Raw genomic sequence first — 25,687 nt, 5'->3', positions numbered from 1 at the left:
GCCAGTTCATTTCGGGGATGACTGTGACGTCTGCTCCGGTATCAATTAAAAAGGGAACACTGATGGTGGTGTCATCTAAAGTGTTGTAAAGGGAGCAAACTCCCCACACCTCTGGCGGGTCATCACATTTTATGGCCAGGGCCACCCTGGGGTCCCGACCCCAGAGGGTATTCCCTGCTGTCCCTGAGGCAAAGGTATGTCTGCCTGCAATGTTGGTTGGACTATATAATTGGTCGCTTCTTGAGGGGGCAACAAGTTCAGAATCGCCTTGCCCCATTTTTGGCTGATATAATTGGGCCGCCGCGTATCCCACTCGGGAGAGAACTGGGTGTGGCCCGAAAGTCCCCTCCCTTTGAAGTTTCCCTGATTGTTACCCCTGCAATCCTTGGCAAAATGTCCCCTCCTCCCTCAAGCCCAACACAGTCCCTTGGGCCAAGTTTGGCGTGGGGTGAGCACTATTGGCGGATTTCCAGACTGAGGGCAATTTCTCCCAATGTGTCCAATCTGACCCCATTTAAAACACACCACTGCATTGGCTACTAGGGCGTGAACAGCTGCCTGGGTTGGAACTAAATGTTCTTCCCTTGAGACGTGCTTAATCATGTCTGCAATATTTGACCCTGCTGGTAGTTATCGGAGAATTTCTTTGGTTGCCGAATTACACTGCTGACGTAAGCATTCTGCTACGACCGGGCCTTTTGCTTGTGGAGGCAGCGCTGACGAGTCTACTGCTGCTTGGAGGCGATCCACAAATTGTGTGAAGCTTTCGCTTTCGCTCTGCTTTATTGTGGCCCATGGTGATGGCCTAGCGATGGTTATAGAGACTGCGCTAATAGCTTCTCTGGCCATGCGAGTTGTTGCCGCGACCTCAGGGTCTCGTAGGCCCTGTGCTTGTTCCTGAGGGGTAAGCATTGCTGGATCTGTACCCATCAGCCGCTGCAGGCTAGAGTTATGCAGAACATGATCGTCCCCAACTGCTTGGGCCAGTAGCCTTGCACAGTTCTCCTCCCATTCTTGTTTAAAAACGATCATTCCTGCCCCGTCAAAAATCAGTCTACAAGTTTGTTTTATATCAAAGGGAAGTAGGTCGTCTCCTCCAAAAACCCATCTATGAGAGTGGAGATCATGGCTGAATTAAGCCCCTTATCCGCAATTGATGTAATGATCGCTTGTATATCCTTAGGGTTTATTGGCGAGTGAGCCCTCTGTCTCCCGGGCATCACCCGGACCGGGAACACTGACGTGGCTGATGGTGCCCAGTCGGCACACACAATTTGTATCTTTTTGCAATCCGTAAGAGGCATGTTTTCCCCTAATGATTCTTTATTAATATGGATGGGAATATTTTTGCTTTTGATTTTGCCTATTCTGATTTCCTCCTCCTCTTCTGAGCTGGAATCGGTTACGAGCCGCTCGCCCTGACTAGTATCCAACTCGGAGCCGGAACTCCACTGACCGGCCACTTCCTGTTTTCCCCTCCTTTTTGTAGGGCTCTGACCCCGCCCACCAGCTTTGTGGGTGGGTCTTTGTTCCCGCCCCCTAGACCCACCCCTTCTCCTCGGCGGGTTCTGATTGGCTCTTCGCCTGACACTCACGCTCTTGTCCCTTCCTTCCCTATTTCTACCGCCCTTCTCCTCCCCTTCCCTTTCATGGGAGCTCACCAGCTCTGGAATTTCCTCCCTTTTCGCGCTGAAAGTATTTTTGTTCCGCCCTTCTTCTCCGCCGGCGCCTTCTTGGGGAGCACGTGGTGGCGGCCATTTTTCCTGAGATTCTGATCTTTTAGCGGCAGCCCTGGCCTCCTCGGCTAGCCCACCCCAGAGAGATTTTGCTCACTCCTGCCCCTTCGTAAGCGATTTTGCTCGCTCCTGCCCCTCCATAAGCGGATTGGGGGTCAGGGATGGAGGAGGCTTATCGCCCTTTTGATCTTTGGGCTCAGCAGGCTTATCACTGTCTGGGGGCTGCAAAGTTTGTGTAGCCGCCCTCCAAGTGTCCTGCTCTTGTATAGCCTTCCGGAGGGCCTGTACGATTCTCCCCCACGATTTCAGATTTTTCCCACTACCTGAGGACATAGTTTCCTCAGCCAAAGCATTAGTACACTTCCCCCACACCTTAGGATGGAGAATATCAACCAGCTGGTCAATGACCCCGATTTCTAAAAGTCTCGCAACGACGAGAGTAAAATCTTTAGCCTTACACTCAATACCCCACTGCGTACACAATCCCAATACGACCTTCACAAGGGCTTCCATCCTCCTAGCGGGTCCGAGGGCGTCCCCTCAGCCAGGCTGGTCCCACCGATCCGGCCACCGTTCACCCGAATCCAGGCGAGTTTCCCGGGTTTCCGGCACCATTTGTTGCCTTTGTTAGGCGCGGCGACCTGGTTCAGGAACAGCAACGGCGCCACACTCTGGCAACACGGTCCATCAGCTCACAGACACCAATGTGGTGGACAGCAAATGGCGTTTATTAGCGAGGGGCACGGGGCTTTATACCCCAGGGCTGTGATGCCACTCCCATCCTCTCACCTTACCGGCTACTTGCTATTGGTTTACCTGTGGAGGGGAGGGGTCCTACCTTTCCATAGAGTGCGACATCTTCCGACCTCAAAGCCCTATCTACCAACAATGGAGCCAGGCTCTTCTCAGTGATGGCCAGCGATAGGACAAGGGACAATGGGTGCCAGATGGAGCAGAGGAATTTCCATGTGAATATAAGGAGAATTTCCCTGTAAAGTTGATAGATCCCTTGGACAGACTGCCCAGAGTGGTTGTGGAGTGTCCTTCACATGTTCCTGTGTGATTTAATCTGGGTGATCCTGCTCTGGCAGGGGAGTTTGGACTAGATGATCTTTTGAGGTCCCTGCCAACTCCTAACATTCTGTGATTCTCTAATTCTGTGATTCCTACCCAATGGAATGATCCTAATAGCTCCTGACGTCATTTTCAGACTCTACCAGTGTCCACCTTAGAAACTGCTAAATGCCCATGTACAGCTCCAAAACAACAGGTTTAAGTGCTGAACGATGTTTCTGGCCTGAAACCTCCCAAGGAAGCCACTAGCAGCCCCAGTAACCTCTGAGCTCAGGGCTTTCCTTGGCAAGGGAACGGTACTAACGATGCCTATGTCATTCCGTGTGTTAACAGTGTCCATATTTCAAACTGATAAAGGTCCAGCAGTAGCTCCCAAGCAAGAAGACTGTGGACAGAAGTATGTTCCTGTCCTGAAACCATCCCAGGTAGCCCGGTAGCAGCCCCAGTACACTTGGGATTCATTTTTGTCCCTACCAAGGGATCGTTCGTAACACTGCCTGACATCATCACCTGGGAAGGAATAACCACTGGAATCAGTACAGGCTGGGGGATGACCCATTGGAGAACAGCTCTGTGGAGAAGGACCTAGGGGTGCTGGTGGGTGACAGGTTGGCCATGAGCCAGCAGTGTGCCCTGGTGTCTAAGAGCGACAATGGGATCCTGGGGGACATAAAAAAGAGAGTGGCCAGCAGGTCAAAGGAGGTGATCCTCCCCCTCTACTCTGCCCTGGTCAGGCCCCACCTGGAGTGTTGTGTCCAGTTCTGGGCTCCCCAGGACAAAAAAGCCAGGGATCTCCTGGAGAGATTTGAGCGGAGGCTACAAAGGCAATTAAAGGCCTGGAGCATCTCCCCTGTGAGGAAAGGCTGAGTCACCCGGGGGTATTCAGCCTTGAGAAAAGAAGGTTAAGAGGGGATCTTATCAATGTTTATAAGTATCTGAAGTGTAGGACACAGGGGAAAATTGCCAGCCTCTTTTCAATGGTCTGTGGAGACAGGACAAGGGGCAATGGCTGCAAGTTGGAGCACAGGAAGTTCCGCGCCAACATGTGGAAAGACTTTTTCACAGTGAGGGTGACAGAGCCCGGGACAGGCTTCCCAGGGGGGCTGTGAAGTGTCCCTCTCTGGAGATATTCAAGACCCCTCTGGACACTGACCTGTGCCACCTGTCCTAGAGAAGCTATTTTGACAGGGGGTTGGACCTGATGATCTCGTGAGGTCCCTTCCAACCCCTACAATTCTGTGACTCTGTGACTAGTAGATAGATTGTGAGGCAAGGGGATTGACTGATACATTGAAGGGTGAGCTAAGGGGACTGACTGATAGATAGATGTGAGGTAAAGAGATTGGTTGATACACAGATCGTGAGGTAAGACGATAGACAGATCTATAGATTGTGAGGTAAGAACATGGACTGATAGATAGATGTGAGGTATGAGATTGACTGATAGATTGTGAGGTAAGGGGATTGACTGATAAACAGATTGTGAGGGAAGGATATTGATAGAGAGATTGTGACATAAGGGGACTGTGAGGTAAGGATATTGTGAGGTAAGGCAATGATAGATTGTAAGGTAAGAACATGGACTGACAGATGAAAGGTAATGAGATTGACTGATAGATTATGAGGTAAGGGGTTTGTGAGGTAAACGGATTGTGAGGTAAAGCGATTGTGAGGCAAGGGGATTGTGAGGTAAGGGGGTTGTGAAGTAAAGATATTGTGAGGTGAGGGGATTGTGAGATATGATGACTGTAAATTAAAGGGGATTATGAAGTCACAGAATTGATTGACACATAGAGTGTGAGGTAAGGGGATTGTGAGGTAAAGGGATTGTGAGGTATGATGATTGAGATTTCAGGGGATTATGAAGTCACAGAATTGATTTACAGAGAGATTGTGAGGGAAGGGGATTGTGATGTAAAGGGATTGTGAGGTAAAGGGATTTTGAAGTAAGGGGATATTGAGGTAAGGGGATTGTGAGGTAAAGCGATTGTGAGGTGAGGGGATTGAGAGTTTAGGGGATTGTGAGGGAAAGGGATTGTGAGGTATGATGATTGTGAGTTAAGGGAATTATGAATCACAGAATTGATTGACAGATAGAGTGTGAGGTAAGGGGATTGTGGAGTAAGGGGATTGTGAGATAAGGGGATTGTGAAGTAAGGGGATTATGAGGTAAGGGGATTGTGAGGTAAACGCATTGTGAGGTAACGGGATTTTCAGGTAAGGGGATTTTGAGGTAAAGGGATTGTGATGTAAGGGGATTGTGATATAAATGGATTGTGAGGTAAGGGGATTGTGAGATATGGGGATTGTGAGATAAAGGGATCATGAGGTAAGGGGATTGTGAGGTAAGGGGATTTTGAGGTAAGGTGATTCTGAGGTAAAGAAATTGTGATGTAAAGGGATTGTGAAATAAGGGGATTGTGAGATAAGGGGATTGTGAGGTAAGGGGATTGTGTGGTAAAGGGAATGGGAGGTAAATGGATAGAGAGGTATAGGGATTGTGAGGTAAAGGGATTGTGAGGTAAGGGGATTTTGAGGTAATGGGATTGTGAGGTAAAGGGATTGTGAGGTAAAGGGATTATGAGGTAAAGGGATTGACATGTAAAGGGGATTGTGAGGTAAAGGCATTGTGAGGTAAAGGGATTTTGAGTTAAGGGGATTGAGAGTTAAGAGGATTGTGAGGTAAAGGTATTGTGAGGTATGATGATTATGAGTTAAGGGGATTATGAAGTCACAGAATTGATTGACAGACATAGTGTGAGGTAAGGGGATTGTGAGGTAAGGGGATTGTGAGGTAAGGGGATTAGGAGGTAAAGGTATTGTGAGGTATGATGATTATGAGTTAAGGGGATTATGAAGTCACAGAATTGATTGACAGACATAGTGTGAGGTAAGGGGATTGTGAGTTAAGGGGATTGTGAGGTAAGGGGATTAGGAGCTAAAGGGATTGTGAGGTATGATGATTGTGAGCTGTGGAAAGTGCTAAGAAATTTTACTTTTGCAAATGAAAAAATGTTATTGTATTCTTTACTGACTTAAAGGACTCAGGCTGCCTCATTAGAGATCCTGTGTAGGGAATTTAGGATAGCACATAAAATAAGGGGGAATACTGTTCTCAAATTAGGGTTCAATTTGAGTACATAGCTCTGCTAAAAGATACAGATGATCCTGGACAATGAGATAAGGGGTTAAATCGTGACTAAGGACATGGGGCTGGAACTGAAGGAAATCAGGCTCAAGGAACAGGCTTTGACCATGTTGGTTGACATGGGGTACAAATTACCACATCAAGGCAAACAGGCAAAACAGGCAAAATGATGTGGGGTCATTTTGACCAGGAGTGGAATTGCCTTTTCAGGAGCTACAAAATTAACATGCGCAATCTGAAACCTGTACGGAGCTTTGACTTCCTTCAACCCAGGGCCATGTCAGTTGCTGGGAAAGTTAAGATAAAGACAACTACTTCCCAGTAAGCAGTTGTCCCAGACAAAAGGACTCATACATTTTACTTTTCTTCACCAATGGAAGTGGGAATGTCCCAGACATGCCATGTGTATTATATTGTGCACTGCTGTGGATGCGGCGCCTTGGTTGAACCTGTAAAATCCATAGTTAAACCGAGGAAGCAGGTGAAAGGTTCAACCTGAGGAAGACTCCGAACCTTCATCGCTGAGACCCCCGACGACCACTACCACAGGACAATGCGTAGATGCAATTGGGAGGAGTTTATGGAAACCACCTCTTGGAACTCATCTTAATACGAAGCGGGAGAGGTGATGAATATGTATAGAAGTGTGGTATAAAAAGGCTGCAAGCTCTGACCAAAAGTGTGCCTACTTTGTTGGGTCACCCGCTCTTGCAAGAACGTATAATAAATTACTGCTCCACTAATGCGTCTACCTTAAGTCCTGTTTTTAGGACCTTTGTCATTTCTAACAGATCTAAGTGGATCATGAAGTCACAGAATTGATTGACAGAGAGATTGTGACGTAAAGGGATTGTGAGGTAAAGGGATTGTAAGGTAAGGGGATTGTGAGGCAAGGGGATTGTAAATTAAGGGGATTGTGAGGTAAAGGGATTGTGAGGTAACAGGATGGTGAGGTAAGGGGATTGTGAGGTAAGGGGATTTTGAGGTAAGGGGATTGTGAGGTAAGGGGATTGTGAGGTAAATGGATTGTGAGGTAAGGGGATTGTGAGGTAAGGGGATTGTGAGGTAAAGGGATTGTGAGGTAAGGGGATTTTGTGGTAAAGGGGTTGTGAGGTAAGGGCATTGTGAGAAAATGGATTGTGATGTAAAGGGATTGTGAGGTAAGGGGATTGTGAGGTAAGGGGATTTTGAGGTAAAGGGGTTGTGAGGTAAGGGCATTGTGAGGTAAGGGCATTGTGAGGTAAGGGGATTGTGAGGTAAGGGGATTTTGAGGTAATGGGATTGTGAGGTAAATGGATTGTGAGGTAAAGGTATTATGAGGTAAAGGGATTATGAGGTAAGGGGATTGTGGAGTAAGGGGATTTTGAGGTAATGGGATTGTGGGGTAAAGGGATTATGAGGTAAGGGTATTGTGAGGTAAGGGCATTGTGAGGTAAGGGGATTGTGAGGTAAGGGGATTTTGAGGTAATAGGATTGGGAGGTAAAGGGATTGTGAGGGAAAAGGATTGTGAGGTGTGGCCTGCACCTTGAGAAACAAATCCTCAAGCACTACCAGGTTAACAGATAACGGGATGGAGCCTTTAGGCCATGAACCTCGAGGAAACTAAACAAGGTGTCAGCATCGTTGCCGGCCCCCTGCTGGGACAGGCTCCAGGAAAAAGTGTCGTCTATTGTTAAGGTGTAGCTGCTGTCTGACGAGGTTTGAGAAGTTCTATTAGCATGATAAGATAGAGATGCTGCTGTGACAGCAAAACGTTGACCAATCAGATGTAGCCCAGGAACAGGGTATGTTTGAAAGAAAGCAGCCGTCTGCAGAGCATATAAAAAGGAATGGTTCTTTGCAATAATTCGACTCTTGCTTGCATCAAGCTGTGTCCCGTCTCTCTCCGTCGTGGCAGATTTGTTTTGGATTTTAGTAGATGTGGTTTTGCCCCAGCTGAGAGCCGAGCACCACACAGTCGCTTGTTCTTTAAAAGGGAGTGTGGGGGGGGGAGGGAGGGGGAAGGGAAAGTGAAAAAAGCCCCAAAACCAAGGAAACAAAACCCCACGGGTTGGGGTAAGGATAGTTTACTAGAATAGCAGAAAGAGATGTAACAATAGTAACAGGACTTTGTAGCAAAATCTATGAAACTGGTGACACACAATGCAGTTTCTCACCAAACCCGCAACTCAGACTGTGCAGCCCAGAGCCATCCCGAAAACTGGACCGTCCTGAAAACTGCACGTCCTGGAGCTGCTTCCTCCAACCAGCCCCTGCTTTTATGCTGAGCATGACAGAATGGGTATGGAATACCCCCTTTGGCCAGTTCGGGTCACCTGTCCTGGCTGCGTCCCCTCCTTTCTCATTAGTAGGGAAATATGAATAAATGAAAAGTCCTTGATTACTTGGCAACAACTGGAAACATCAGGGTGCTCTTAGCACTGCTCTCATCCTACTTCCTAAACACGGCGTTACATCCACTATAAGAAAAGAAATTAATTCCATCCGAGCTGAAACCAGGACACTTAGGTATGCAATGGATCAAACCTGCTTTAATAAGTTTTAATGTTTAAAAGTGAAAAGAAAAACAAAGATAAAGCCATCTGGGTCCCCCACTTAAACAGGCTGCAGAACGAGCCCTGAGATGTCTGAGGATGGAGTACTTCAAGAATGTGGAGAGTAGCCTCATGGATTTGGTAGATGCTTGTGAGGTCACTGGGAACTGAATATCTCAACAATGTGTCCTTGGCCAATAGGGGAATACGTGCTTGTGAGATCATACTGACAGACCTGGAGCAGGCTAAGGGGAGAGGGGAGGTTGTTGTGAGGTCACTGATTCCAGAACAGTTGACAGGACGAGAGAAGGCAGATGGTCTGTGTTGTGATGTCCGTGGTTCCCAAGTAGCCTGTAGGTCAGACAAAGCCCAAAACTTGTGTAGAGCGTATCATTACTCCCTGAATAGTTGATAGGCTGGGAGACCAATAGGCTGTGTGGGTTCTGAGGAAATATCTCTAGCCTGAGTCTAGGACCAGGCTTATGGACAGGATAGGTCCTTCTGAGGCTACTGGTAGCTGGACGTATGATTGGCCAGGAACTGACAGATATCTTAGGAATGTCTTTGTGATGTCAGTGGTGCCAAAATACCTGACAAGCCAGGAATGGGGACATGTCAGTGGTAGATGCTGTGAGATCACCTTTGCCTGAGTGATGGACAGGGCAGGAGTGTGCACCTTACTTGTGCATGACGTTGTGGTTTCATTCGTGCTGGATTAGCTTTGATGCTGAGAGAAGGCATGTGGCTTGTGTGGGTGTGGTGGTTTAGGCCTGGCTGGAGGCCAGAAACCCACCAAAGTTGGTCCCCTTTTTATTTGGACAGGGGAGAAAATAGATATCAAGAGGCTTAGGAGCCAAGGACAGGGAGAGATCAACCTGTAATGAACGACATGGGCAAAACACACTCAACAGAGTGAAGGACAGAAAACTCTGTAGTTTATTAAACTGCGCTGTACACCCAGTGACACCAGAGTTGGATAATGAGAAGCGTGACCAGATCTTAAAACAACGGGACCAGATCTTAAAGCACCTTCCCCCCACCCCTCCCTTCTTGCAGACTTCAGTGTAGTCAGGATTTTGCTCCCTTCTTCCCCTCCATTGTGGCACGGGAAGGGCAGGGACTGGGAGATGGGGCTTCGGTCAGTCCCTTGCAAGTTGGTTTCCTTCTTGGCCGGGGCGGGGGAGTCATTCATTCCTCACACACTCCCCCTGCTGCACCGTGGGGTCCCAGCCACGGCAGACAGTCCTCCACGACCTTCTCCAACGTGAGTCCTTTCCCACAGGGCTTCAGCTCTTCCCCAGCTGCCCCACCGTGGGTCACTGCTATGGGTGCAGTCATCAGTCACAGTGTCTCTCAGTCCCAGTCCTCCATGGGGTCACCAGCCTCCCCCCAGCAAAACTGGTCTGGTGCAAATCTCTCCCTTGCTCATCTCTGTGTCTCTGTCTCTCTCTGTGGGCTGTCAGTGCTGGCAGGGGCTGGGTCCAACAGGGGTCACAGCATCTCCTGTATGTCTCCACCTGCTCCATTCAACATGGAGCCTCTCCACAGGCTGCAGGTGGGGTCTGGGCTATTTCCATGGGCTGCAGTGGGACACCCGCTCCACCATGGGTTTCTCCCCAGGCTGCAGGGGCATCTTTCACTCTGGCACGTTGGGCGCATCCTCCCCCCTCTTCCCGGCCTTGTCTGCACAGCTCGTTGCATTTTCTCACTCCCTTCTCTGGTGGAAAAAGGCAACTGCTTGCGTTTATGTTTTCCTAAATGTGATTCCCAGAGGCGCTGTGACCATCACTGATGGGCTTGGCCTTGGTCAGCAGTGACTCTGCCCTTGGATCAACCAATGTTTGCTCTGCAGGGCCTGCAGAGAACTTCTAGCTGCTTCTTGCAGGAGCCATCTCTGCAGCCCCCATCCTCTCACAGCACCCAGATACGCCAGACTGCAACAATAACTGACTTTTCTATGTATCTGAATAAAACTGTTCTGGGAGAGAATCTCCTCTGAAAGCTGACCCCCTTCACACGCTGCTTGGCTGTAGCAGGCAGCTGAGGAGAGAGATTTCATGGGTATTAAACTGTGTCAAGTTGAACTGCTGTTTGTTGTCAGAGAAATCTGTCTGTGCCTGTGAGCACAGATGATGCCAAGAAAAGTGCTGGGAGTCTCAGGAGGCCAGTGAGGGAACTGCTGGGCTTGGGAAGAGCAAGGTTGTCCATGCAGGGCTGGATCTCAAAAGACTGCTTTTCCTGCCTGTCCAGATCTCCTTAGGAGATCGATATCCATCACAGAATGCTGCTGTCACTTCTTCTATCAAATGAGCCATGGCTGACAATACCCATGGCTGAAAAAAGTCTTCCATGGGAAATTCCTTTGAAACGTAAGGACCCAACTAAAATCCAAGTAGCAGTAGGAGTTTTGAGTTCTTTCATGAAAAAGAGTCATGCTTGTAAGGGCTTTCTGGATGTTAATGAGCCCCATGGTGCCTTTTCTTGTGAATCCCCAGACCTCAGATACCAAGATGAGAGTGAAGAAACCTCTCAAGAAGTCCAAGTCAGGAGTAATGCCCAAAGTACATTGAAGCATTAACAGGTCCCGCTGGGAGCCATTCCTGACAAAGCCTCCCCATGGGCTCGTTAGAGCAGACAACTGGAGGCCATGAGGACAAACCCAGGCAAAGTGCAGGCAGCTCTGATGCTGAGGACACCCTGGCTTGGTCTGATGAAGCAGAAATACCAAGCGCTGACCCCAGCCCTGGGCAGGGAGATCCTGAGATTGTCAGGGATGAGATCATAGAACGATTCCCATGAGATCTGAGGCACCAGAAGGGAGCCTAGAAGAACTGGTCTTCTCCTGCTGAGCTTGGCCAGGCTCCTGCGATGGGGGGAGCTCATGGCAACCCGGCAGTGCTGCAGAGAGACAGCTCTGCCCAGAAGCAGCTCTTCTGCCAAGTGCACAGGGCTGGGGACACTGCCTGTAGGCACCGAGGGGAGACCTGTGAGGCTGAGAGAGCTGATGGATGCTGAGAGCTCACTGGAGGAGAAATTCCCACAGCATTTCCCTGGTATGTCTGTGGGTGCAGGGCAATGCACCTCCAGGTTCTGTTCCTGGAGGGATCTCTTAAGGCTGGGACATGGGACAGTGTGTGTGGTCTTTGAGGAGGACAGGTTCTCTCTAGGACCTGAAAGTGCTGCCTGGAAGGGCTGCCCTTCTGCCCCATCAGAGAGTCAGGACAGGTCAGGACAGCTGTCTTCTCCTGGGCATGGCTGCATATGTAATGTGGAAAGAAGCGGTGGTTGTAAAGTGTGACACATGGAAATATGGTGCAGAGTCCTTGTCCCAGAGAGAAGAAACCTCCGAGTGCCTGTCCTTCTAGCCGCATAGGGAATGTTTCTCGCTGTTTCCCCTCTTGTTCTTGTTGCCTTTCTCCCACCATTTCCTGGGGCTCTGGGCAAATCCATTGGTGGGGCTGGAACTGAGCTGACCCTCACTTCAGAACCCCCATCTGTAGGAATTCCAGGGGGCTCCTGCTGGGCTTCAGTTGCCTCCCACAATGGCACCACTCTCCCAGGGACTCTTGGGCCCCAGAGAGGAATCCCATGCAGGAGAAATCTCGGCACAGAGGCCGTGGCAATGCCACTCATCACCTGTGTGTGGGCAACTGCACTGAGCCCTGGGTGACCCTGGCTGGGAGCAGGTAGCTGAGATCCTCCTTGGGTAGGATGAGACTGCAGGTGGGCTTTGGAGCTCTGCCCTGCAAGACTGGATTCCTCAGCTCTCAGTCAGGAGAAAACCAAAGCTCCAAAGCTCTGCTCTTCCCTGGGTGAAACAGGAGTGACAGTGCTTAAAAGCTCATTGCTATCCACAGGGGATTTAGTCTGAGATCACAACATCCTTCTATTCACTTACTGCTGCAAGGCAGGACTGAGTTCTCAAGACCCCACAGCTGACCCTCCTCCCAGCAGTGGCACACTCAAGCCAGCAAAAAGCAGACCTCCCAAAAGGGGCCAGCCAAGTGTCCTCCTGAATACAGAGAGTCAATGTGAATTGGAAACTCTTTCCCTCAAAGAATCGCTCCCTAACTTCTCACTACCTTTTTCCTCCTTGGACAGGTATCCACACCTGACAGCAGCAGATGTCCAACAGCAACAGCTCCATCAGCCACTTCCTCCTCCTGCCCTTTGCAGACACACAGGAGCTGCAGCTCTTGCACTTCTGCCTCTTCCTGGGCATCTACCTGGCTGCCCTCCTGGGCAATGGCCTCATCATCATCACCATAGCCTGTGACCACCACCTCCACACCCCCATGTACTTCTTCCTCCTCAACCTCTCTGTACTTGACCTTGGCTGCATCACTACAACTGTTCCAAAATCCATGACCAATTCCTTGGCATTCCACCATCATGGCCTATGACCGCTATGTTGCCATTTGCCTCCCCCTGCACTACGGGACCCTCCTGGGCAGCAGAGCTTGTGTCCACATGGCAGCAGCTGCCTGGGGCAGTGGGTTTCTCAGTGCTGTGCTGCACACAGCCAATACATTTTCCCTGCCCCTCTGCCATGGCAATGCAGTTGACCAGTTCTTCTGTGAAATCCCCCAGATCCTCAAGCTCTCCTGCTCAGATGCCTACCTCAGGGAAATTGGAGTCCTTGTGGTCAGTGTCTGTTTCGGTTTTGGGTGTTTTGTGTTCCTTGTGGTGTCCTATGTGCAGATCTTCAGGGCTGTGTTGAGGATCCCCTCGCAGCAGGGACGGCACAAAGCCTTTTCCACCTGCCTCCCTCACCTGGCCGTGGTCTCCCTGTTTCTCAGCACTTCTGTTTTTGCCAACCTGAAGCCCCCCTCCATGTCCTCCCTTATTGTGGACTTAATACTGGCATTTCTTTACTCGGTGGTTCCACCAGCAGTGAACCCCCTCATCTACAGCATGCGGAACCAGGAGCTCAAGGATGCCCTCTGGAAACTGATGACTGGGTGTTTCTAGGCAGTAATAAACTGCTCATCATCTTCTGCATACCGCTGGCCATGTAACTCATGTGAGGACCAGTCTGTATTTATTAGGGTTTTTTTTTTTCCTTCTATGTTGTCTAAGCTGTAATAAGATGTTTCACGTTCATCCCATTTCTAGTGCTGTATGTATCTGACTTTTTTTACCCAGACAGTGTGTATCGACGAGCTGTGCTCCTTTTGCATCATGTTTCCTATGAAAGGTGCACATTTTTTGCCTTATTTATTTTTCTCCTGCCATTTATAAAAATTTACAAACACATTGTCATCAGCTGAGTCACTCCACTAATTGTCTGAAATGGCAATGCTTTCCCACCATGACAGAACAGGAATTTCCTGTGTCCTCTGTACCATAGAATCATCCAATCACTGGGATTGGAAAAGACCTTTAGGATCATCGAGTCCACAGCCACAGCCTAACCCTGCACAGTTCACTTCTAGACCACGTCCTCAAGCACGATGTCTAAAGGCCCTTTAAATACCTCCAGGGATGGTGAATCCACCACTTCCCTGGGCAGCCTGTTCCAACACTTGACTACTGTTTCAGTAAAGAAATTCTTCCTGATATGGAACCTAAATCTCCCCTGGTGCATTTTGAAGCCATTTGATCTTATTCTCTCCCTGTCTATCTGAGATAAGAAACTGAATACCACCTCCCTGCACCCTCCTTGCAGGTAGTTGTAGAGAGCGGTAAGGTCTCCCCTCAACCTCCCTTTCTTCAGACTAAAAAGGCCCATTTCCCTCAGCTGATCTTGAGAGGACTTGTGCTCCAAACTCATCTCCAGAGTCGTTGTCGTTCTCTGGACACGCTCCAGCATCTGAATGTCCTTCTTGTTAAGTGGCCCAAAATCAGACACGGCACTTGAGGGGCGGCCTCACCAGAGCTGAGTATAATGGAACAATCACTTCCCTGCTCCTGCTGGTTACACTGTTCCATACACAGCCCAGGATGCTGTTGGCTTTCTTGGCCACCTGGGCACAGTGCTGGTTCACGTACATCTGCCTGTCTAAGACCCCCAGATCCTTTTTTTCCAGGAAAATCTCCAGCCACTCTGTCCCAGGCCTGTAGCATTGCCTGGGGTTATTGTGACCAAAGTCCAGGACCTGGCAGTTGGCCATGTCAACCCCAAAAAGCTGTCCTCTGCCCATCAATCCAGCCTGTCCACATCACTCTGCAGAGCTTTCCTTCCTTCTAGCAGATCCACACTTCCACACAATTTTGTGTCGTCTGCAAACTGACTGTGGGTGCACTCAATCCCCTTGTCCAGATCATTAATAAAGGAGTTAAAGAGATCGTGCCCCAGCACTGAGCTCTGGGGAACAACACTTGTAACGTTCTGCCAGCTGGATTTAACTATTCACCATAACACTTTGGGCCCAGCCTTCAGCCAGTTTCTAACCCAGTGCAGAGTGTACCCATCGAATCCATGAGCGGTGAGTTTTTCCATCAGGATGCTTTGGGTGACAGTGATGAAGGCTTCACTGAAGTCCAGGTAGATCCCATCCACAGCTTTCCCCACATCCACTAAGCAGCAGGTCAACTTGTCATAGAAGGAGATTAGGTCAGTCAAGCAAGATCTGCCTTTCCTAAACCTATGCTAACCAGGCCTGATCGCCTGAGTGTCCTGCATGTGCTGCATGATGGTACTCAAGATGATTAGTTCCATCCCCTTCCCCAGCACCGAGGTCAGGCTGACAGGCCTGTAGTTCCCTGGGTCCTCCTTCTGTCCCTTCTTGTGACACATGGGTGTCACATGTGCCAGCTTCCAGTCAGGCAGAACCACCTCAGTCAGCCTGTTGGTAAATAAGGGAAAGTGGCTTGGCAAGAACTTCCACCCGCTCCCTCAGTGCCCTTGTATGTGGATCTAAGTGGCTGAGCAGGTCACTTACCAATTCCTCTAGGATGATTTGGGCTTCAGTCTACTTCCTGTCCCCATATTTCCACTCAGGGGTTGGGGATCAGGAAACAACTGATCATACTACTAAAGACTGAAGCAAAAAATGTCATTAAGTACCTCAGTCTTGGGGCACAGGTCTTTCATAGACAACAGAATAGTCCAAAATTTGCCTGACATCTTTTCCAGCTCCACCAGCATCCATCTTTGAAATTCTCCCTGGCCCTTATTTGTTATTAATGTATTTACAAAATTAGTAACAAAAGGAGAATCATAGAATCATAGAACCATAGAAGCATAGGGGTTGGAAGGGACTTCAAGAGATCATTGCGTCCAACCCCCTGCCAAAGCAGATCCCCAGCTCATATTGCACAGATAGGCATCCAGACAGGTCTTGAATATCTCCAGACAAGGAGACTCCACCACCTCCCTGGGCAGCGTGTCCCAGGGCTCTGTCACCCTCACTGTGTAAAAGTTCTTCCCCATGTTGGTGCGGAACTTCCCATGCTACAACTTGCAGCCACTGCCCCTTGTCCTATCTCCACAGACCACTGAAAAGGGGCTGGCCATTTCCCCCTGCATCCCATACTTCAGTTATTTATAAACATTAATAAGGTTCCCCCTTTCTCAAGGCTAAACAGTTCCAGGTCACTCAGCCTCTCCTCATAGGGGAGATGGTGCAGGCCCTTATTAATTAATCTCCGTAGCCTCCTCTGGACTCTCTCCAGGAGATAGATCCCTGTCTTTTTTATCCCAGGGAGCCCAGAACTGGACACAACACTCCAGGTGGGAATTTAAAAACATGTGGAAGTCTTCATGAATTTGCGTGTCATCCTTGCACAGGGGCCATGCTGATCTTCTCTGTATCATTCCAATTTTAGTATATGTGCTGCTGAAGACAGGGAAAGGGAGAATTTCCCACCTTTATTGTAGGTTGCAAACAAAAGCTAGGAGGGCTGAAAAAGGTTCCTGGCCTGAAATCCTCTATGGAAGGCCATTAGCCCCCCCAGTAAGCTTGAGGCTCACAGTTTTCATAACCAAGAGAACGCGTCTATCAGTGCCTGACATCATTTTGTGGCTCTACCAGCATCTCCCTTCCTGTCGGTAGATAGGGCCTTGCAGTCGAAAGATTTCGTGCTGTACGGAAAGATAGGACCCCACCTCTCCTCAGGTAACCAATAGTAGGTAGCCAGTGAGGTAAGCGGACGGGAATGACATCTTAGCCCTAGGCTATAAAACACCATGTCCCTCGCTAATAAACGCCATTTGCCATCCACCACATTGGTGTCTGCAAGCTGATGGACCGTGCTGCCAGAGTGCAGTGACATTCCTGAACCAGGTCGCCATGCCTAACAAAGGCAACAAGTGGAGCCGAAACCCGGGAAACTTGCCTGAATTCGGGTAAATGGTGGCTGGAGCGGCAGGACCAGCCCGGCGGGGAGGACGCTTCCGGACCAAGAAGAAGGATGGAAGCTCTTTTGAAGGTTGTATTGGAATTGCATAAGCAGTGGGGTATTGAGTGTAAGGCTAAAGATTTTACTCTCACCATTGCGAGACTTTTAAAAATCGGGGTCATTGACGAGCTGGTTGATATTCTCCATCCTGAGGTGTGAGATAAATGTACTAAGGTTTCAGCTGAGGAAACTATGTCCTCCGTCAGTGGGAAAAATCTGAAATCGTGGGGGAGGGTCATGCAGGCACTCTGGAAAGTGATACAAGAGCAGGACACTTGGAGGGCGGCAAAAGAATGTTTGTTGGTCACCCCAAAATTGGGAATCGGGGTGGCCACACAAACTTTGCAGCCCCCAGACGGTGATAAGCCTGCCGAGCCCAAAGATCGAGAGGGTGATACGCCGCCTCCATACCCGAACCCTGATCCGCTCACAGAGAGTCAGGAGCGAGCTAAAACTTTTGCGGAGGAGCAGGAGCGAGCGAAATCTCTTACAGAGGGGCAGGAGCGAGCGAAATCTTTCTGGGGTGGGCTAGCCAAGGAGGCCAGGGCTGCCGCTAAGATATCAGAATCTCAGGAAAAATGGCTGCCGCCATGTGCTCCCCAAGATGGTGCCGGCGGAGAAGGGTGGGGAAAGCATATTTTTGGCGTGAAAAGGGAGGAAATTCCAGAGCTGCCTGGATCACGTGAAAAGGAAGGGGAAGAGAAGGGTGGTAGAGATAGAGAAGGAAGGGACAAGAACAAGAGCGACAGGTGGAGAGCCAATCAGAACCTGCTCAAGAAAAGGGGCGGGTCGAGGGGGAGGGAACGAGGATCCACCCAGAAAGCAGGTGGGCGGGGTCGAAGCCTGACAAAAAGAAGGGTAACACCAGAAATGGCCAGTCAGCCGAGTTCCGGCTCCGACTCGGACACTAGTCAGGGCGAGCAGCTTGCAACCGATTCCGACTCAGAGGAGGAAATGAGGATAGACAAAATCATATGCCAAAATATTCGCATCCAAAATAAAAAAGAATCCCTAGGGGAAAATATTCCTCTTACAGATTGGAAAAAAATACAAATTGCGTGTGCCGACTGGGCACCATCAGCCGCGTCAGCATTCCCGGTCCGGGTGATGCCCGGGAGACAGAGGGCTCACTCGCCAATAAACCCTAAGGATATACAAGCGGTCGTTACAGCAACTGTGGATAAGGGACTTAATTCGGCCATGGTCTCCACTCTCATAGATGGGGTTTTTGGAGGAGATGACCTACTTCCCTTTGATATAAAGCAAACTTGTAGACTGATTTTTGACGGGGCAGGAATGATCGTTTTTAAACAAGAATGGGAGGAGAACTGTGCAAGGCTACTGGCCCAAGCAGTTGGGGACAATCATGCTCTGCGTGGCTCTAGCCTGCAGCGGCTAATGGGTACAGATCCAGCAATGCTTACCCCTCAGGCACAAGCACAGGGCTTACAGGCCCCTGAGGTCGCGGCAACTACTCGCACGGCCAGAGAAGCTATTAGCGCAGTCTCTAGAGCCATCACTAGGCCAGCACCATGGGCCACAATAAAGCAGAGTGAAAGTGAAAGCTTCACACAATTTGTGGATCGCCTCCAAGCAGCAGTAGACTCGTCAGCACTGCCTCCGGAAGCAAAAGGCCCGGTCGTAGCAGAATGCTTACGTCAGCAGTGTAATTCGGCAACCAAAAAAATTCTGCAATCACTACCAGCAGGGTCAAATATTGCGGATATGATTAAGCATGTTGCGAGGGAAGAACATTTAATTCCAATCCAGGCAGCTGTTCACGCCCTAGTAGCCAATGCAGTGGTGTGTTTTAAATGGGGTCAGATTGGACACATCGGGAGAAATTGCCCTCAGTCTGGATACTTGCCAACAGCGCTCCCCCCATGCCAAACTCGGCCCAGGGGACCGTGTTGGGCTTGTGGGAGGAGGGTACATTTTGCCAAAGATTGCAGGGGTAACAATCAGGGAAACTTCAAAGAGAGGGGACTTTCGGGCCACACCCAGTTCTCTCCCGAGTGGGATACGAGGCGGCCCAATTATATCATCCCCAAATGGGGCAAGGCGATTCCAAACTCGTTGCCCCCTCAAGAAGAGACCAATTATATAGTCCAACCAACATTGCAGGCTGACCTACCTTTGCCTCAGGGACAGCAGGGACTACCCTCTGGAGTCGGGAGCCAGGGTGGCCCTGGCTGTAAAATGTGATGACCCGCCGGTGGTGTGGGGAGTTTGCTCCCTTTACAATACTTTAGATGACACCACCATCAGTGTTCCCTTTTTAATTGATACCGGAGCAGACGTCACTGTCATCACCGATACGCACTGGCCCCCACACTGGAAAGTGGAAAATGCCCCCATGGTGGGAGGAGTTGGGGGATTAACCCAAGCCAGAAAGAGCGCTCAATTGATAGCAATCACACTCCATACTGAAAAGGGACCACAAAAAAACATCACCCTCTTTCCATATGTCATGTCAGGAGTTCCACCCTTGCTAGGAAGGGACGCTTTAGCCCTATTGAAAGCCAGGGTAACAAATTTATAGTAAGGGCCACTGCAGTATACCCACTTCCACCAATTAAGCTAACCTGGAAATCGTCTGACCCATTGTGGGTCAAGCAGTGGCCCCTGCCAAACCCTCGAATGGATGTGCTTCTCGAGCTAGTCGACCGTGAGCTACAACGAGGTCACATAGAACCATCTACTAGCCCATGGAACACTCCAGGTTTTGTAATACCCAAAAGAACCGGTGAGGGGTTTCGCCTCCTACATGACCTGTGGGACGTAAATAAGAGAATTCAACCCATGGGTCCTGTCCAAACACTGCTGCCTATGAACTCTATGGTACCGAATGGGCAACCTTTTGCCGTCCGTGACATTAAAGACTGTTTTTTCTCCATCCCTCTACATGAGGAGGACAAGGAGCGGTTTGCTTTTCCTGTTGTATTCCCAAACAGCCAACACCCTAACCTGCCCTTCCAGTGGAAGGTGCTGCCTCAAGGAACGATCAACTCGCCCACTATCTGTCAGATCACAGTGGATCGAGCACTGGCACCGGTCCGACGCAGTGACCTGACTGCGACCATCATTCAGTACATGGACGACATCTTGATGGCTGCACCAACAGGAGGTCAGCTAGACCAGTTAGTCACAACTGTCTCAGAGACTCTTAAATCAAACGGGTTCGAAATTGCGAGTGCAAAAATCAAAAGGGGCCATGTGTATGTTTCCTGGGGGTGGGGATAACAAGTTCCTATGTAATCCCACCTGTAATAAAAATCTGCCGAAACATTAAAACGCTCCATGATATGCAGCAGTTGGTGGGATCCTTGCAATGGCTCTGTAACATTGTCCTAATCCCTCCAGAAATCATGAACCCCCTGTACGATCTCTTAAAGGGAAAAAACCCATGGGAGCAAAAATCTTTGACAGCGGAGGCAATGAACTCTCTCGATTTTATCGAGCGACAGATATCATCAGGCACGCTCACCAGATGGAACCCAGACATACCACTAGATTTGTATGTCCACTTCACAGAGGGAGGGGGTGTAGGGGCACTAGCCCAAGGCCCCCCTGAAAAAGCTCAACCAGTACAGTGAGTAGTCCTGGGGAAGTCGTTGCGTGCATTCTCACCAGGAGTCGAATGCCTCGGTAACCTCATCATGAAAGGTAGAAAACTTGCCCTAAGACACCTAGGCATTGAACCAGCCAAGATATACCTACCCTTCCGCAAACAGCTCCCAGCACAGTCAGTGGCAATGTCAGAGTACCTAGCCATAGCCTTAGCTGGATTTGGTGGAGAAATCGGGTACGCTACAAAGCCCCCGTGGACTCAGATGCTGGCGGTAATCTACATTGACCTTCCACAAAAGGCCTTGGACCGACCCCAACAGGGACCAACGGTCTTTACAGATGCATCCTCAGCAACCTGAACAGCGGCTGCGGTATGGCAAGCAGAAGAAGAATGGCACTGCGTTAAAATGACTGACTATGGGCTTTCAGTACAGCAGCTAGAAGCAATGGCAATTGTGCTGGCGTGCGGACTGTTTCCAACGGAGCACCTCAACACAGTGACTGACTCAATGTTCGCAGCAAAGCTTTGCTTAGCCATGTCGGGACCTGGTGTGTCAACATCTGCAATAGCCTTAATGCTAGAAGAAGCGCTTTCTTCCTGAAAGTGCACCGTATCAGCCATCCACATCAACAGCCACAGCCCGGTAAAAGGGTTTTTCCAAACAGGCAATGACAAAGCAGACACGGCTGCAAAAGGGTTGTGAATGCTGAGAGATGCTCGTCAGCTACACGAGTCTCTCCGTATAGGAGCTAAAGCACTAGAAAAGAGATATGGGATCTCAGTCACGGACGCGAAACACGTAGTAGCCACGTGCCCTCACTGCCAGAAATCACTGCTGTGGTGCAGTGAAGTCAATCCCAGAGGCCTTAAAACCTCCGAGGTGTGGCAGACAAATTTTACACTCTGTCAGCTGCTGAAACCTCAAGCATGGCTAGCAGTAGCTGTAGACACATATAGTGGAGTGATTGTAGCTACACAACACCTTAAGGCAGACTCGAAAGCGACCATTCAGCACTGGCTAACTGCCATGGCATGGCTTGGCATCCCTAATCAGATTAAAACAGACAATGGCTCAAACTTTGTATCCAAATCAGTCAAGGCATTCGCTCAGAAATGGGGTACTACCTTAACGTACGGCATCCCGTACAATAGCACAGGGCAAGCCATAGTCTAGCGAGTGAACCAAACAGTAAAATCTAAATTAGAAGTGTTAGCAAAGGCAGAGGGTTTCACCAATGCCATTCCTACAGGAGACCAAGCACGCCTGTTGGCAACGGCTCTGTTAGCACTGAATCAGTTCCCCAGAGGAGAGGAGGTAAACAGTCCTACCCAAAAACATTGGGCCACTAAAGCACTAGAGGAAGGCCCACTGGTTGTAGTCAGGAATGAGCTGGGAGAATGGGAACAGGGGTGGAGGTTGGTCCTTAAGGGACTGTCGTGGTTTCACCCGGCTGAGGGCCAAGATCCACGCAGCTGCCTGCTCCTTGAAGGAAAAGAGCAGGTTAAAGGGAAGAGGCGGGGGGGGGGGGGGGGGGGGGGGAGAAGTAAGGGAAGGGAAAAGGAAGAGAAAGGGGCAAATAACCCCAAAATCAAGAAATTAAGAGGCCCGTGGGTTGGGATAAGGATAGTTTACTAAGATAACAGAAAGATACAATGTAACAATGCTAACATGACTTCAAAGCAAACATATATAAAGCAGTTGATACACAATGCAGTTTCTCACCAAACCATACAACTCAGGCTGTGCCACCCAGAGCCGTCCCAGAACCCGACCGTCCCCCACGAACCGCGCGTCCCGGAGCCGCCCCGGGCCTTCCTCCCATCAGCCCCCGATATCCTGGGCAGGACGTAATTGGCGTGGAATACTCTCTTTGGCCAGTTGGGTCACCTGTCCTGGCTTCGCCCCTCCTTTCTCATGAAGAGCTGAGAAAGTCTTTGACTGTCTGACAGCAACTAGAAATATCAGGGTGTTATCAGCAGTACTCCCATTTTACTCTCAAATACAGCATTCCATCCGCTGTTACAAATGAAATTAACTCCATCCTGACCAAAACCAGGACAGGGACGAGGATATGCTGCTGTTAAAAAAGACGGCAGAATTAAATGGTGTCCACTTAAGTCCATTAAGCCAGACCTCCGGAATAAAACTAATGGAAAATGTGAGGTTTTATCCACAGGACCAGATCATCGGGCGCCCCTGTGACCGATACACCCAGGTGGCCGAGGAGGACGACAAGTCAGCAAGCATCCTGTCCGCATCTGAGACTCCCAAACCGGCAGAATCCAAACAAGGCAAAAACAGTCCCCATGGCAATAGGCCACAATGTCTCTGTGTGATTTTACTTTTAGGGTTTGTCGTGCCGTCTACGGGTTTGTATGATCATCAACTGCGGGAATGGGTGTTAGGGAGATGGCAGGATCAGAAAATACTCCAAAGAATCATCGTAAATATTGCTGTTAAATGCTACTTTCTGATTACTAGATCAATCCAACCAAAATCTTACTCGCATTGTAAGTAGTTTTAGTAGGCATAGGGAGGGGGGGAATGTCGGTAGATAGGGCTTTGTGTCGGAAGATGTCGCGCTGTACGGAAAGGTAGGACCCCTCCCCTCCACAGGTAACCAATAGCAAGTAGCCGGTAAGGTGAGAGGATGGGAGTGGCATCACAGCCCTGGGGTATAAAGCCCCGTGCCCCTCTCTAATAAACGCCATTTGCCGTCCACCATATTGGTGTCTGTGAGCTGATGGACCGTGCTGCCAGAGTGTGGTGCCGTTGCCGTTCCTGAACCAGGTCACCGTGCCTAAACAAAAGGCAACAGGGGAAGACAGCAGGCCTGCTAGTGGCCTAGAGTTCTTCTCCCAAGACTTAGGTTCTGATAATATCCTCCTGTTCCCATGAGACAGGAAAAGTTGCTCATGCTGAGAGGAACTTTATAATCACAGTCTCAACACACAGCGGCCTTGATGACAGGGGTACAGACTGCCCTAAACCAAGAACAAGTTATGGGAAGAACTTGGGAGTAACGGAACATGTTCAGAACCAGCCATAATAAGATGGTCAAAACAGCCGGTGTGCGGATGTTTTTAGGCACCAAAGGTAAACTAATGATATTCAGCTATAAGATATGTTTATCAGAACTTGTTATAATCTCTAACCAATCAGTAGGGGGTAAACAGGGTATGTAACCAATCAGCAGTTTTTTAGCTTGCCACGTTTGCAGCAACAAAAGTCTCCTATCTGTGTGATTTCACCCAATAAACGGCTTCACCTAAAATTCATATCGAATTGCGTGTTGCTGACTGTCGGTCTCCACAGAGAAGAGTTTGGAGCACAAGTCCTTTGAGGATGGAACTGGGGCTTTTTAGTCTGAAGAAAGGGAGGTTGAGTGGAGACCTTACTGCTCTCTACAACTTCCTGCAAGGAGGGTGTATGTTGGTGGGGGTTGCTGTTTTCTCTCAGGTATCAAGTGATGAGAGGAAATGTTTCCAAACTGAACCAGGGGAAATTTATTTTTGATATCAGGAAGAACTTCTTTACTGAAAGTGTAGTGAAGCATTGTAACAGGCTGCCCAGGGAAGTGGTGGACTCACCATCCCTGGAGGTATTGAAATGTGTGTAGATGTTGTGCTTGAGGACATGGTCTAGAAGTGCACTACGCCGGGTTAGGCTGTGGTTGGACTTGATGACCCTAAAGGTCTTTTCCAACCCAAGTGATTGGATGATTCTATGGTACAGAGGGCACAGGAAATTCCTGTTCTGTCATGGTGGGAAAGCATTGCCATTTCAGACAATTAATGGAGTGACTCAGCTGATGACAATGTGCTTGTAAATTTTTATAAATGCCAGGAGAAACATAACTAAAGAAAAAAATGTGCACCTTTCAAGTGAAACATGACGCAAAGGAAGCACAGCTTGTCATTACACAGTGTCTGGGTCACAAGAGACACCTCGATACTGGATTAGGAATGGGATGAATGTGCACCATGTTATTAAATTTTAAACAACATAGAAAGAAAAAAACCCCTACTAAATACAGTCTGATCCTAATGTCAGTTACATGGCCAGTGATATGCAGAAGAAAATGAGCAGTTCTTTACGGCTTAGATACATCCAGTGCTCAGTTTCAACATGGCATCCTTGAGCTCCTGGTTCCTCATACTGTAGATGAGGGGGTTCATTGCTGGTGGAAACACTGAGTAAAGAAATGCCAGTACCAGGTCCAGAAATAGGGAGGACATGGAGGGGGGCTTCAGGTTGGCAAACACAGCAGTGCTGAGAAACAGGGAGACCACGGCCAGGTGAGGGAGGCAGGTAAAAAAGGCTTTGTGCCGTCCCTGCTGCGAGGGGATCCTCAGCACAGCCCTGAAGATCTGCACATAGGACACCACGATGAACACAAAACAGACAAAACTAGAACAAGCACCAACCAAAATGACTGCAATCTCCCTGAGGTAGGCATCTGAGCAGGAGAGCTTGAGGATCTGGGGGATTTCACAGAAGAATTGGTCAACAGCATTGCCCTTGCAGAGAGGGAAGGAAAATGTATTGGCTGTCTGCAGCAGAGCATGGAGAAACCCACCAACCCAGGCAGCTGCTGCCATGTGGACACAAGCTCTGCTGCCCAGGAGGGTCCCATAGTGCAGGGGGTGGCAGATGGCAACGTAGCGGTCATAGGCCATGACAGTGAGAATATAGTACTCTGTGAAGAGCAAAAATAAAAAGAAAGAGTTGAGCCACACATCCTGTGTAGGAAATGGCCCTGGAGTCCCACAAGGAATTGGCCATGGATTTGGGAACAGTGGTGGAGATGCAGCCAAGGTCAGTAACAGCGAGGTTGAGGAGGAAGAAGTACATGGGGGTGTGGAGGTGGTGGTCACAGGATATGGTGATGATGATGAGGCCATTGCCCAGGAGAGCAGACAGGTAGATGCCCAGGAAGAGGCAGAAGTGCAAGAGCTGCAGCTCCCGTGTGTCTGCAAAGGCCAGGAGGAGGAACTGACTGATGGAGCTGCTGGTGTTGGACATCTGCTGCCATCAAGTGTGGAGACCTATCCAAGGAGGAAAAAGTGCAGTGACAATTTACTGATCTCATCCTTTAGGAAAGCCTCTTTCAATTCACATTTACTTTCTCTATTCAGGAGGATTTCTGACAGGTCCCTTTTGGGAGCTCCTCTTTGTGCTGGCTGGAGTGTGCCACTGTTGGGTGGAGGGTTGGCTGTGGTCTCTTGAGAACTCAGTCCTGCCTTGCAGCAGTGAGTCGATATAAGGATGGTGTGATC

At 49.4% G+C, this 25,687-nt stretch overlaps 1 pseudogene across 1 annotated transcript; it reads left to right on the top strand.

Annotated features, from left to right (window-relative positions):
- The first annotated feature begins 12,617 nt into the window (after positions 1-12,617).
- On the top strand, positions 12,618-13,464 carry LOC311198862 (olfactory receptor 14J1-like; annotated as a pseudogene). Its single transcript has one exon. The product of its transcript is annotated as an olfactory receptor 14J1-like (transcript).
- Positions 13,465-25,687: the final 12,223 nt, after the last annotated feature.

Source organism: Gallinula chloropus (genome assembly GCF_964237585.1).
Source record: "Gallinula chloropus genome assembly, chromosome: 19".
Classification (NCBI taxonomy): domain Eukaryota; kingdom Metazoa; phylum Chordata; class Aves; order Gruiformes; family Rallidae; genus Gallinula; species Gallinula chloropus.
Note: the sequence above shows the minus strand (reverse complement) of the source record. Positions and strands in the feature narration are given on the sequence as shown.